Source organism: Callorhinus ursinus, unplaced genomic scaffold (assembly GCF_003265705.2).
Source record: "Callorhinus ursinus isolate GAN/ISIS: 27379988/994484 unplaced genomic scaffold, GSC_fseal_2.0 scaffold10, whole genome shotgun sequence".
Lineage (NCBI taxonomy): Eukaryota > Metazoa > Chordata > Mammalia > Carnivora > Otariidae > Callorhinus > Callorhinus ursinus.
The window spans coordinates 42,776,687-42,786,411 of record NW_027397072.1 but is presented as its reverse complement, the minus strand read 5'-3'; positions in this window follow the sequence as shown (position 1 = coordinate 42,786,411).

The following is a 9,725-nucleotide window of genomic DNA, read 5'->3' as shown; positions in this document are numbered from 1 at the left end:
TAACCTAAATTGATTCAGTATTTTTGGGAGGATGTTTATATCTGATGTTTCTGAGAAGGTTTTTCCTTGTTTTTCCTTTTTTTTATGTTCACAAAAAATTATGCTCTATTTGTTATCAGTGACCATCTCCAAACCACTAGGTTAACCACGGTTACGGTGAAGACAGTGATGGCCTAGTAGGGAAACGATAATAAATGTAGTTAACAATGAATAACAACTTTGAGAAGAAAGATTTATGAAAATAAGTATAAGAGTTAGGAAGAATTTAAAGGGAATAAGTGAAATATTAGGAGGAGATACTTTCATTTTTATGAAAAATTGAGACAAAATAGACCAAAATCTTAAGAATTAATTTCTGCATTTATTGGAAAAGGAGTTGAGAAAAACATAGGAGTATTAGTGAGCTGTGTCCAACTGTTGCAGTGCATTCTGTCCTGCCACAAGTTGTGAGAGAATTCAACAAATACCCCTAGGTACAAATAGAGAATTTTCCTTTAATTATGCTGAAAATGTAGCTTAGGTAAATACTACTCACAATTTCACATATCTGGAGACTCCAGGTTAGTTTGCATCTTTTGAGCCAAAGGACTGAAGTTGAATTACTCTCTACTTGTGAATTAACAGGAACAAAAACCTCTGGTAAGACTATTTTAGAAGTATTAATAAAAGAATGGAAGAACAGATTTCTTTATTTTCCATCTCTGTGATCTGTCATATTCCAAGCCAGTATAAGATGATATTTCTATGCATTTGTCCTCTGATTTAGTTATTAGCTTTGATTTTTGTAGTTTAGAAATGTGATTATATTTGTCTTTGAAGTTCATATTTCATGTCTTGAGATATGTTGCCATATGTTTTTTTCCTGCCTACCCAAAATTGATTTCAACTTCTTAAAATCATGAATTATGCCTTTGACTTTGGTAACAACCAAGTACAAGGTGCAAGACTCCTTACAAAAAGGATTCTCAATAACAATGCATCATTAAAGCTGATTAGCTCAGCTGGAACAAAACATACATAGGCACAAACTAGATCTACAGTGAGTTTAAAAATATGAATTTATCACAACAATAACCACTCATTTATGAGACACAAAATGAGAATAAATACCAATTTTTTTTTTCTTGTTTGCTTGTTCTCTAACATTACTTTAGCAATGCCTTGAATCTGAAATAGACCCAAATTCCCTCCAGTGGATTGTACCTTTTCAATATAGTGCTTCTTTTGCTAATGTTTCTAAATCTTGCAGGTGAACAACCTAACCCCATAGTTTCATAAGGACACTATGCTAATGATGGTAAATTCAATAGATTATTTATTCGTCATGATTAGCACAAATTCTACTAGTAGGGTAAACATAAATAGCCATTTGAAGTTAAACATAAATAAAATGATATTTAAATATTAATAGTTCAAGTACACAATTCATTTGGTAAAGATGACTAAATTAATAAAGGAAACAAGTATATATGAGATAATTAGGCTGAATCTCCTAGTATACACTGCACTTAATTAATTATGCAAAGAGGATATTAATCCACATACTCTATCATATATATCTAAAGGTATTAATGTGAAATATATGAAGCTATCAAAAATATTTCATTAAATTTGTGAACAGGAGGCAGGTATATAAAACTGTATGTTTTATCTTTGATCAACCAAAGAAACAAAGCATTAAACAAAAATCAGTATGTTTCAGATGGAACACATATATCTCCTCTCAGCCCTACATCCTGTTCAGAAGCATCGTCTGCTGACACCTCTCCAATATCAGGGTATTAATCTAAATACCACAGCAAAAAATATGTAAATTTTAAAACCAAATCTCAAAGCCACGTGTGTTTCTTGGATATTCACTGCATTGTTCACCATGCATTATTGGTGTTTGGGTACTTAAGTTGTAGATGGTTTCTTTTGTCCATACTCTACACATCAAAATGATATAATCATTAAAGAGGATACCCAGATGAGTAAGATCAAAGAAATGTAGTTTAGAAATCCTGCTTTGAGTTTATGGTTTAGATCTATATGCAAAAATTGGGATGGATGGAACAAGAAAGAACATACAGTTAACTCAGTAAAAAGGAAAGGTATCCTGATGTACAATACACAGGACAGTTAAAGCAGTTCTACAAAGGCTTCGATCAGACTCTTGTCACCTCTCCATGCCATCTTCAGTAGGAAGTGGCCTTTGTCCTCATGGTGTGAGGTGATGGCAAGAGCTCCATCTGTAACATCTTCACTCCAGGCTGCAGGTTGGAGAAAGGGAGTAAGATTTCTGTGATTCATTACTTCCAAAAGAATTCCTAGAAAACTCAAAGATCTCTATAAGTAACAATTTCCTTTTAAAAATGATCATATGACTGTTTTTTTGCTTAATATTTATATTGACATTTCTAGTTCTCTAAAGCTAAAAAAAATCACTTATTTAACTAAGGAGAGTATCATTAGAAATTCCTTTTTCTCTCACATTCGTGGAGTTAAAATAAACTGAGACTCTATTATACTACTGATTGATAGATTCTATCTCATTAAATGAGTCCTTTGTATAAAGTATTTCAAAAATAATTAGTAAACTGAGCACTTACTTTTGTTCTAAATTCTTTTTCTGACTGAATAGGATAAAATAACACCAGCAATATCAAATAAGTGGTAAAAACTCTCTAAAAGGCCATCAGAGCACCTTATTTCTCCAGTTAAGATAGTCTCACATTTTTATGTTTTAATCTTACCCCTGATACAGAAAGAACCCTTGTCACTGCTTTGAATCTATGAGACAATGGTTGAATAAATGGCATTTGGCTTTTTTATATCAGTAAAACTTATACACATTGAGGGAGGTAAAGGTTACAAGAAACATAGTGGTTACAATCTTGAGCAAGATTGTAAAACAGGTAATCAAAGGGATGGTTTGTGGGTCACCTATAAAATTGGCAATCACTGAGAGGGATGCAAAATGGAAAATTTAATAAAGAATCAAATATAGTAAAAATTACATGTTTGAAGATCCAGATCTAGATCTAGATCCAGATCCAGAAAGGTATTTATTGTATTACAGGATCTAAAAACAACAACAAAAATGTGGATCTAGCCTAGAAAATAAGTGAGCAAGTGATACGAGATGTGTGAGAAAGGATTGACTTGGCTGGCCAAAGTAACAATTCTGTATGTTATCTTGAGTACACAGAGATGCCATGAAAAATTTTCAGAAAATAAATGGTAAGAGTACTTCTGCCTTTTTACAAAATCTTACTTGTCATAGTAAGATGAAAATATTAGACAAATGCATATGTAAAGCAGGAGAGCCATTAGAAATATATTATAATAGTTCAGCTAGATAACACAAGTAGCACTGACATTGTTGGAAGTCAGGGGTCAGATGGAAAAGAGACTCAGACAGAATCACAGGCCTTGGGGCGCCTGGGTGGCTCAGTCATTAAGCGTCTGCCTTTGGCTCAGGTCACAGTCCCAGGGTCCTGGGATCCAGCCCTGCGTCGGGCTCCCTGCTCAGAGGGAAGCCTGCATCTCCCTCTCCCACTCCCCCTGCTTGTGTTACCTCTTTCCCTATGTCTCTATCTGTCAAATAAATAAATAAAATCTTAAAAAAAAAAAAAAGAATCATAGGCCTTAGTAAGTAAATGCACTTGGATGTAGGGAGATGTCAATCACTTTCTCAGCTTCAACAACTGTCTTTCTCTCCACTGAAGCTCTTGCTATCATCTTGCTGATTTTATTTATTTAAGATTTACTAATTTACGGGGCACATGGGTGGCTCAGTCATTAAGCATCTGCCTTCAGCTCAGGTCATGATCCCAGGGTCCTGAGATCAAGCCCCACATTGGGCTCCCTGCTCAGCAGGAAGCCTGTTTGTCACACTCCCACTCCCCCTTGCTTATGTTCCCTCTCTTGCTGTCTCTCTCTCTGTAAAAAATTTAAGTAATCTTAAAAAAAAAAGATTTACTAATTTATTTGAGAGAGAGAGCAGTGGCAGGGGCAGAGGGAGAAGGAGGGAGAGAATCCTCAGGCAGACTCCTCTCTGAGCATGGAGCCTGACATGGGGCTCAATCCCAAGACCCTGAGATCATGACCTGAGCTGAAATCAGGAGTTGGCCATTTAACAGATTGGACCACCCAGGTGCCCCATCTTGCTAATTTTAATATCTACATGGGAAATTCATCCAAAACCCTAGATCCCGAATAGCTTACCTCATTTCCAATGAACTTCTCTTGGTTTCAGCAAAGAACTCCCAGTTACACCCTAGACTTTGACATTCACATCAAACTAATCAAAATGCAAAGTTATGTGGTTCCAGAGTCCACTGTATGCTGGCCACATCTCATAGTTATCCTCTCCATGAAGACTTCTAGTTACCAACAGACATAGTTATCCTTTATACATTAACTTCTTCTGTCTTATGTTTTTCATACCTGGTCCATCTGGTTCACCATGTCAATAATTCTCTAATCTCTATCTTTTTTGTTTGTTTGTTTGTTTTTTGAGAGACAGAGTACACACAAGGGCAGGCAGGGGAGGGGGTAAGGGCAGAGGTAGACAGAGAAGATCATAAGCTGGGCATGGAGCCCAAGGTGGGGTTCCATCTCACAACCCTGAGATCATGACCTGAGCCAAAACCAAGAGCTGGATGCTTAACCAACTGAGCCACCCAGGTGCTCCTCTAATCAATGTTTATAACTTCCTTGCCACTATGTTAATTCCTTGTCCTCTTCTAGCATTCTGGTTGCACCCAGTTATTACTTATTCATACTTTGGTTGGGTTTTGATGTTCCCTTAGGTGTTTATGAGTTTATTGCCACTTCAGGCTTGATTTCCTATTTTAAGTAGACATTAACATTATCCAGAAAGCACTCCATATTTTAGTTTGTTTTAGAGTAGAATGAGACATTTATAGTACTGAGGGAAAAACAAAACAAGTAAACAAACAAAAAACCTAGAATTTTGTACTCTGTGAAGTTATCCTTCAAAAGTAAAGGAGAAAAAAAAAGACTTTTTTTACACAAACAAAATTGAGGGAATTTGTTGCTAGTAGACATGCTTTGCAAGAAATGTTAAAAAGTTCCTCAAAGAGAAGGAAAATAATATAGGTCAGATACTCAAGCTTATACCAAAAAGAAGGAAGAACATTGGAAAACAAACAAGTGAGGGTAAAATAAGAACATTAATTTTTCTTATTCTTAATTGATCTAACATAAAATTTGTTCACAATAATAACAACAATGTATTTATTTGTACATGTTTATGTATCCTTGTATATGTAAGCTTGCGTATGCTTATGGATAATTGAAATGAATGACATCAATGATACAAGGGACAGAAGGAAAGAATTAAAATCCTTTGTTATTATCAGGTTCCTACAGTGTTATCTGAAAGTGTACTTGGGTTGTTTGTAAATATATATTTCAAACTTTAGGGAAAACACTCAGAAAGTTTTAAAAAAGGAAGTACAATTGCTAAACTAAGAAAGGAGAGAAAAACAAATCATATACAAGTATCAAAATCACAAAAGAGTGGAAAAAAATAGGAACAAAAAAAGAGTGCTAGGAATACAAAACAGTAACAAATATGGTACATATTAGTCCAAGTATATAAATAATCACTTTGAATTATAATGGTCTGAATGCACTAATTAAAACAGAGATTGCTAGAATGGATTAAAAAATATCTGTTGTCTACAAGAAACAGAATTTAAATATAAAAACACATAAATTCAAAGTAAATGCATGGATAAAGATATTCCATGCTAACAATTTTTTTTCTAAAATGCTAGAGTAACTATATTAACCTCAAATAGAACTTAATTCAGAATTCTTAATATGTATGTGCCTAACAATACAACATCAAAGGAGCTGAGGCAAAAATAAAACTGCAAAGAGAAATTGGTGAATCTACTCTCTGATTTAGAGACTTCAACACCTCTCTATTATAAATGGACAGATCTAGCAGGCAGAAAATCAGTAAGGACACAATTGAACCCAACACCATTAGTCAACTGGATATAATTGACATCTATGGACTACTTCACCCAACAGTAACAAAATACACAGTCTTCTCAGGTTCACATGGAACATTTACCAATATAGACCTAATTCTGGGTCATCAAAAACACATCAATAAAACACCAATTTAAAGATATATATGCACCCAATATTTACTGCAGGATTCTTTACAATAGCCAAGAAATGGAAGCAACCGAAGTGTACATCAATAGATGAATGGATAAAGAAAATGTGGTGTGTATACACCATGGAATATTCCTCAGGAATAAAAAAGAATGAAATGTTTCCATTTGCAAAAACATACTTAGACCTAGAGGGTATTATGCTAAGTGATATAGGTCAGGCAAAGACAAATACCATATGATTTCACTTCTATCTGGAATTGAAAAAACAAAATAAATGAATAAACCAAACAAAATAGAAACAGAGTCGTTGGGGAAGGGTTGGGGGCAGGCAAAATAGGTGAAAGGGATTAAGAAGTACAAATTTACAATTATAAATAAGTCATGGGGGTATAATGCATACCATAGGGAATATATATAGTCAGTAATGTAATGACTTGGAAACTTAGATGGTAACTAGACTTATTGTGGGGAGCATTTCATAATGTATAAAAATATTGAATCACTATGATCTGCACCTGAAACTAATAAGATTTGTATATCAATTATACTTTGATTTAAAAAAACTCAATAAATTTAAAATAAAAGAAATCATACAATACCTACTCTCAGACCACAATGGATTTAATTATAAATTAATATCAGAATGATAGCGGAAAAGTTCCAAAATAATTTGAGATTAAATAACATACTTCAAAATAACACATGGTTAAAGAAAAAATATCTCAAGAGCAATTAAAATATTTTTAACTAAATGTAAATTTAGTTACTTGATTTTTTCAATAGATGCATTAAAAATGCATTTGATAAAATTGAACATGCATTCATGATTTTAAAAATCTCAGCAAACTAGGAATAGAATGGAGTTTCTTCAGCTTGAAGAAGACATTTGCAAAGAATCTATAGATGACATCATACTTAATAGTGAGAAATTCAACGTTTTCTCACTAAGATCAGAAACAAGGAAAAATATCCCTTCTCACCACTTGTTTTCAACATCGTACTGGAAGTCCAATATAATGCCATAAGACAAGACAAGGACTACAGATTGGGAAGGAAGAAATAAAACTGTATTTGTTCTCAGATGATATAATTGTCTATATAAGAAATGTTGATTCCATTGGAAATTTCCCCTTTCTTACCTTCTTTATGTCTTTCAACGTAGCGGTTAGAAGCAATATTTTACTAAAGTATTATATTTGCAATAAATATTAGGAGAGAATAAAGTGTTTCTTCTGGGTAGGACACAGTTAGCCAAACTTCCTTATTTTCTATCTGGTGAAACAGGCCTAGAGAGGAAAGTGACAAATCCATCTATTTATGAGGCTGGCCCTAAGGGACCATGCGGAGAGAAACCAGAGAAGTAATTTTTCTTGCAATACATTTAGTAACCATGGAATATTATTATATCATTTTCCTCCATGCAAGTTATCCACTTGTCAATGGACACCTTTGTCATAGCACCCAAAGGAGAAAGCCCATTTTTTGCTGTGGAATTTTGACATTTCTTAGGTCTTTAATTTCACTTAAAACAATCTACAGATATTAATCTACTTTCCAATTTCTTGAAGGTTCGTTCTGAGGTAAGATAGTTCTTTCTCTGGGAAGACAGCATACTTGTGAGGAAAAAAAAAATACATTCGATAACCAAAACACAGGGGTGACAGTCTACTTGTAAGAGTAGATAAACACAAGGGCTTAGAGACTTCATGATCTTGTTAATTCTCTCCCCTCCATTTGCTCTGATTACTTTATGCTTATTTTAATCTAATCATAAAGTCCATGATTGTGTACACTATTCAATTTTTTTAGACAATGAGGCAAAACCTAAATACATATGTATTGATTAAGAGATTTGTTATCCTTATCTGATGATTGACATTGTAGACAATGATAAAATACAGAAGAATTTAAGATTATTCAGAGGGTGGTAAGATTAGCTACTTTTCTGTTTACCTGAATGGAGTGGATATTGGTCTCCTTTGGTTTCTAAGTTCCTTGAGAGGGCAAATAGTGGAGTATACAGACAGAAGAACCAGAAACATGGAGTTTTTAAGTAGACTCACAGCCATTCAGGACTATGCTTTGTCTCTGAAATCTCACAGCTTTCTATGCCATTTATGAAGGTTTCCAAATATGGAAGGGTTGAATCCAATTACAGAATAAATTCAGATATTGATGAACATGCTATTGGGTTGAGAAGAGAGGCCCAGGTCCACAGTAAATCCTTTGAAGCTAGTTGTGAAAACTAAAGTACAGACAGACATTCCTCCATCCAAATATGAGTTGTTTCCTTACCAGATGACAGATAATCAAATACCAATCACTCCTTCAGTTTGCAAACAATGTAAACTAATTTGGGTCAATATAATTTTGGTTATTTACACATTTATTTAGTCACAAAAGGGCAGAGTAACAACCTATATTCCGTTATCAGCACTGAGCTGACAAAAATGAAATAGTCCCAAGTGTTTGGGGAAAGTTGGTAAAAAGTTGAAATGTGGGGAGATATGCTACCAGGCAGATGGGTTTCTGTGACAGAATATTGCTTGAATGTGTATAGGTCACACAACAAGCATGGAGATGTGTCTGTGATTGATAGATGAGCAAAAGAGGAAGGGAAAAGAGACTGAAGAAATTGCAGGAATCTCATTTCCTCTTCTCACCTTCTCTGCTTCCTCCTCAAGCAGTCAGTCCCTCAGTGGAGGAGCAAATGAAGAAATATGTTTGAGAGCTTCATGTGTTATACTTGTATGTATTATAATGTCTTAGATATTATAATGAATACACTAGGGAAGAACATTGTTATGGCCCGCTATTAGTTTGAAATCTATCAACACTAGTAAGAGAATATATAAATGAAACAGAGTGTATAGATGAAACAGGCAGAAGACTGTGTGAATGGTGGAAATAAAGAGCATACAGATTTAACTTGTAGAATAAGGCCTCCCTCTACCCCTACAAGGCCACACTAGACATACCAGTACTGCACCTCTGCTTATAAATACTGGTTGTGAAAAACGTACACTGAATGTTTTGATCTAATTTAGATTAGATTTTTAATAATCATGTTTCAGATATAATGCTATATTTAAGCAGCTCAGTTATCAATCAGTGATAAAAGAGACAGGTCTTGGGGAACACTGTAGATGGTGCTAGGGTCCAAAGACATGTGTCGCTCTCCTTTCACCTAATTCATATATTGAAGCCTATGCTTCAAAGTGATGGTTTTTAGGAGTGGGGCCTTTTTAGGTAATTACAGTTAGATTAGGTCATGAAGGTGGGGTCCTCATCATGGGATTAATGCCCTTAAAAGAAGAAGGGGGCAGAAGAGCTCACTCTCTCCAGAGCAGGGAAAGAGGAAAGGCCATGTGAGCACGTGGATGGAAACTGACCATCTACCAGCCAGGAAGCTGGCTCTCACTAGTCACTGAATCGGCCAGCACCTTAATGGTGTACAGCCTCCAGAACTGTAACAAATAAATGGTTTTTGCAGTTACTCAGGCTGTGGTAGCTTGTTACAGCTGTCCAAACTGACTAAATAAATGGACTTTGGAAAACAGAAACAAATTAACATGCAGTTTT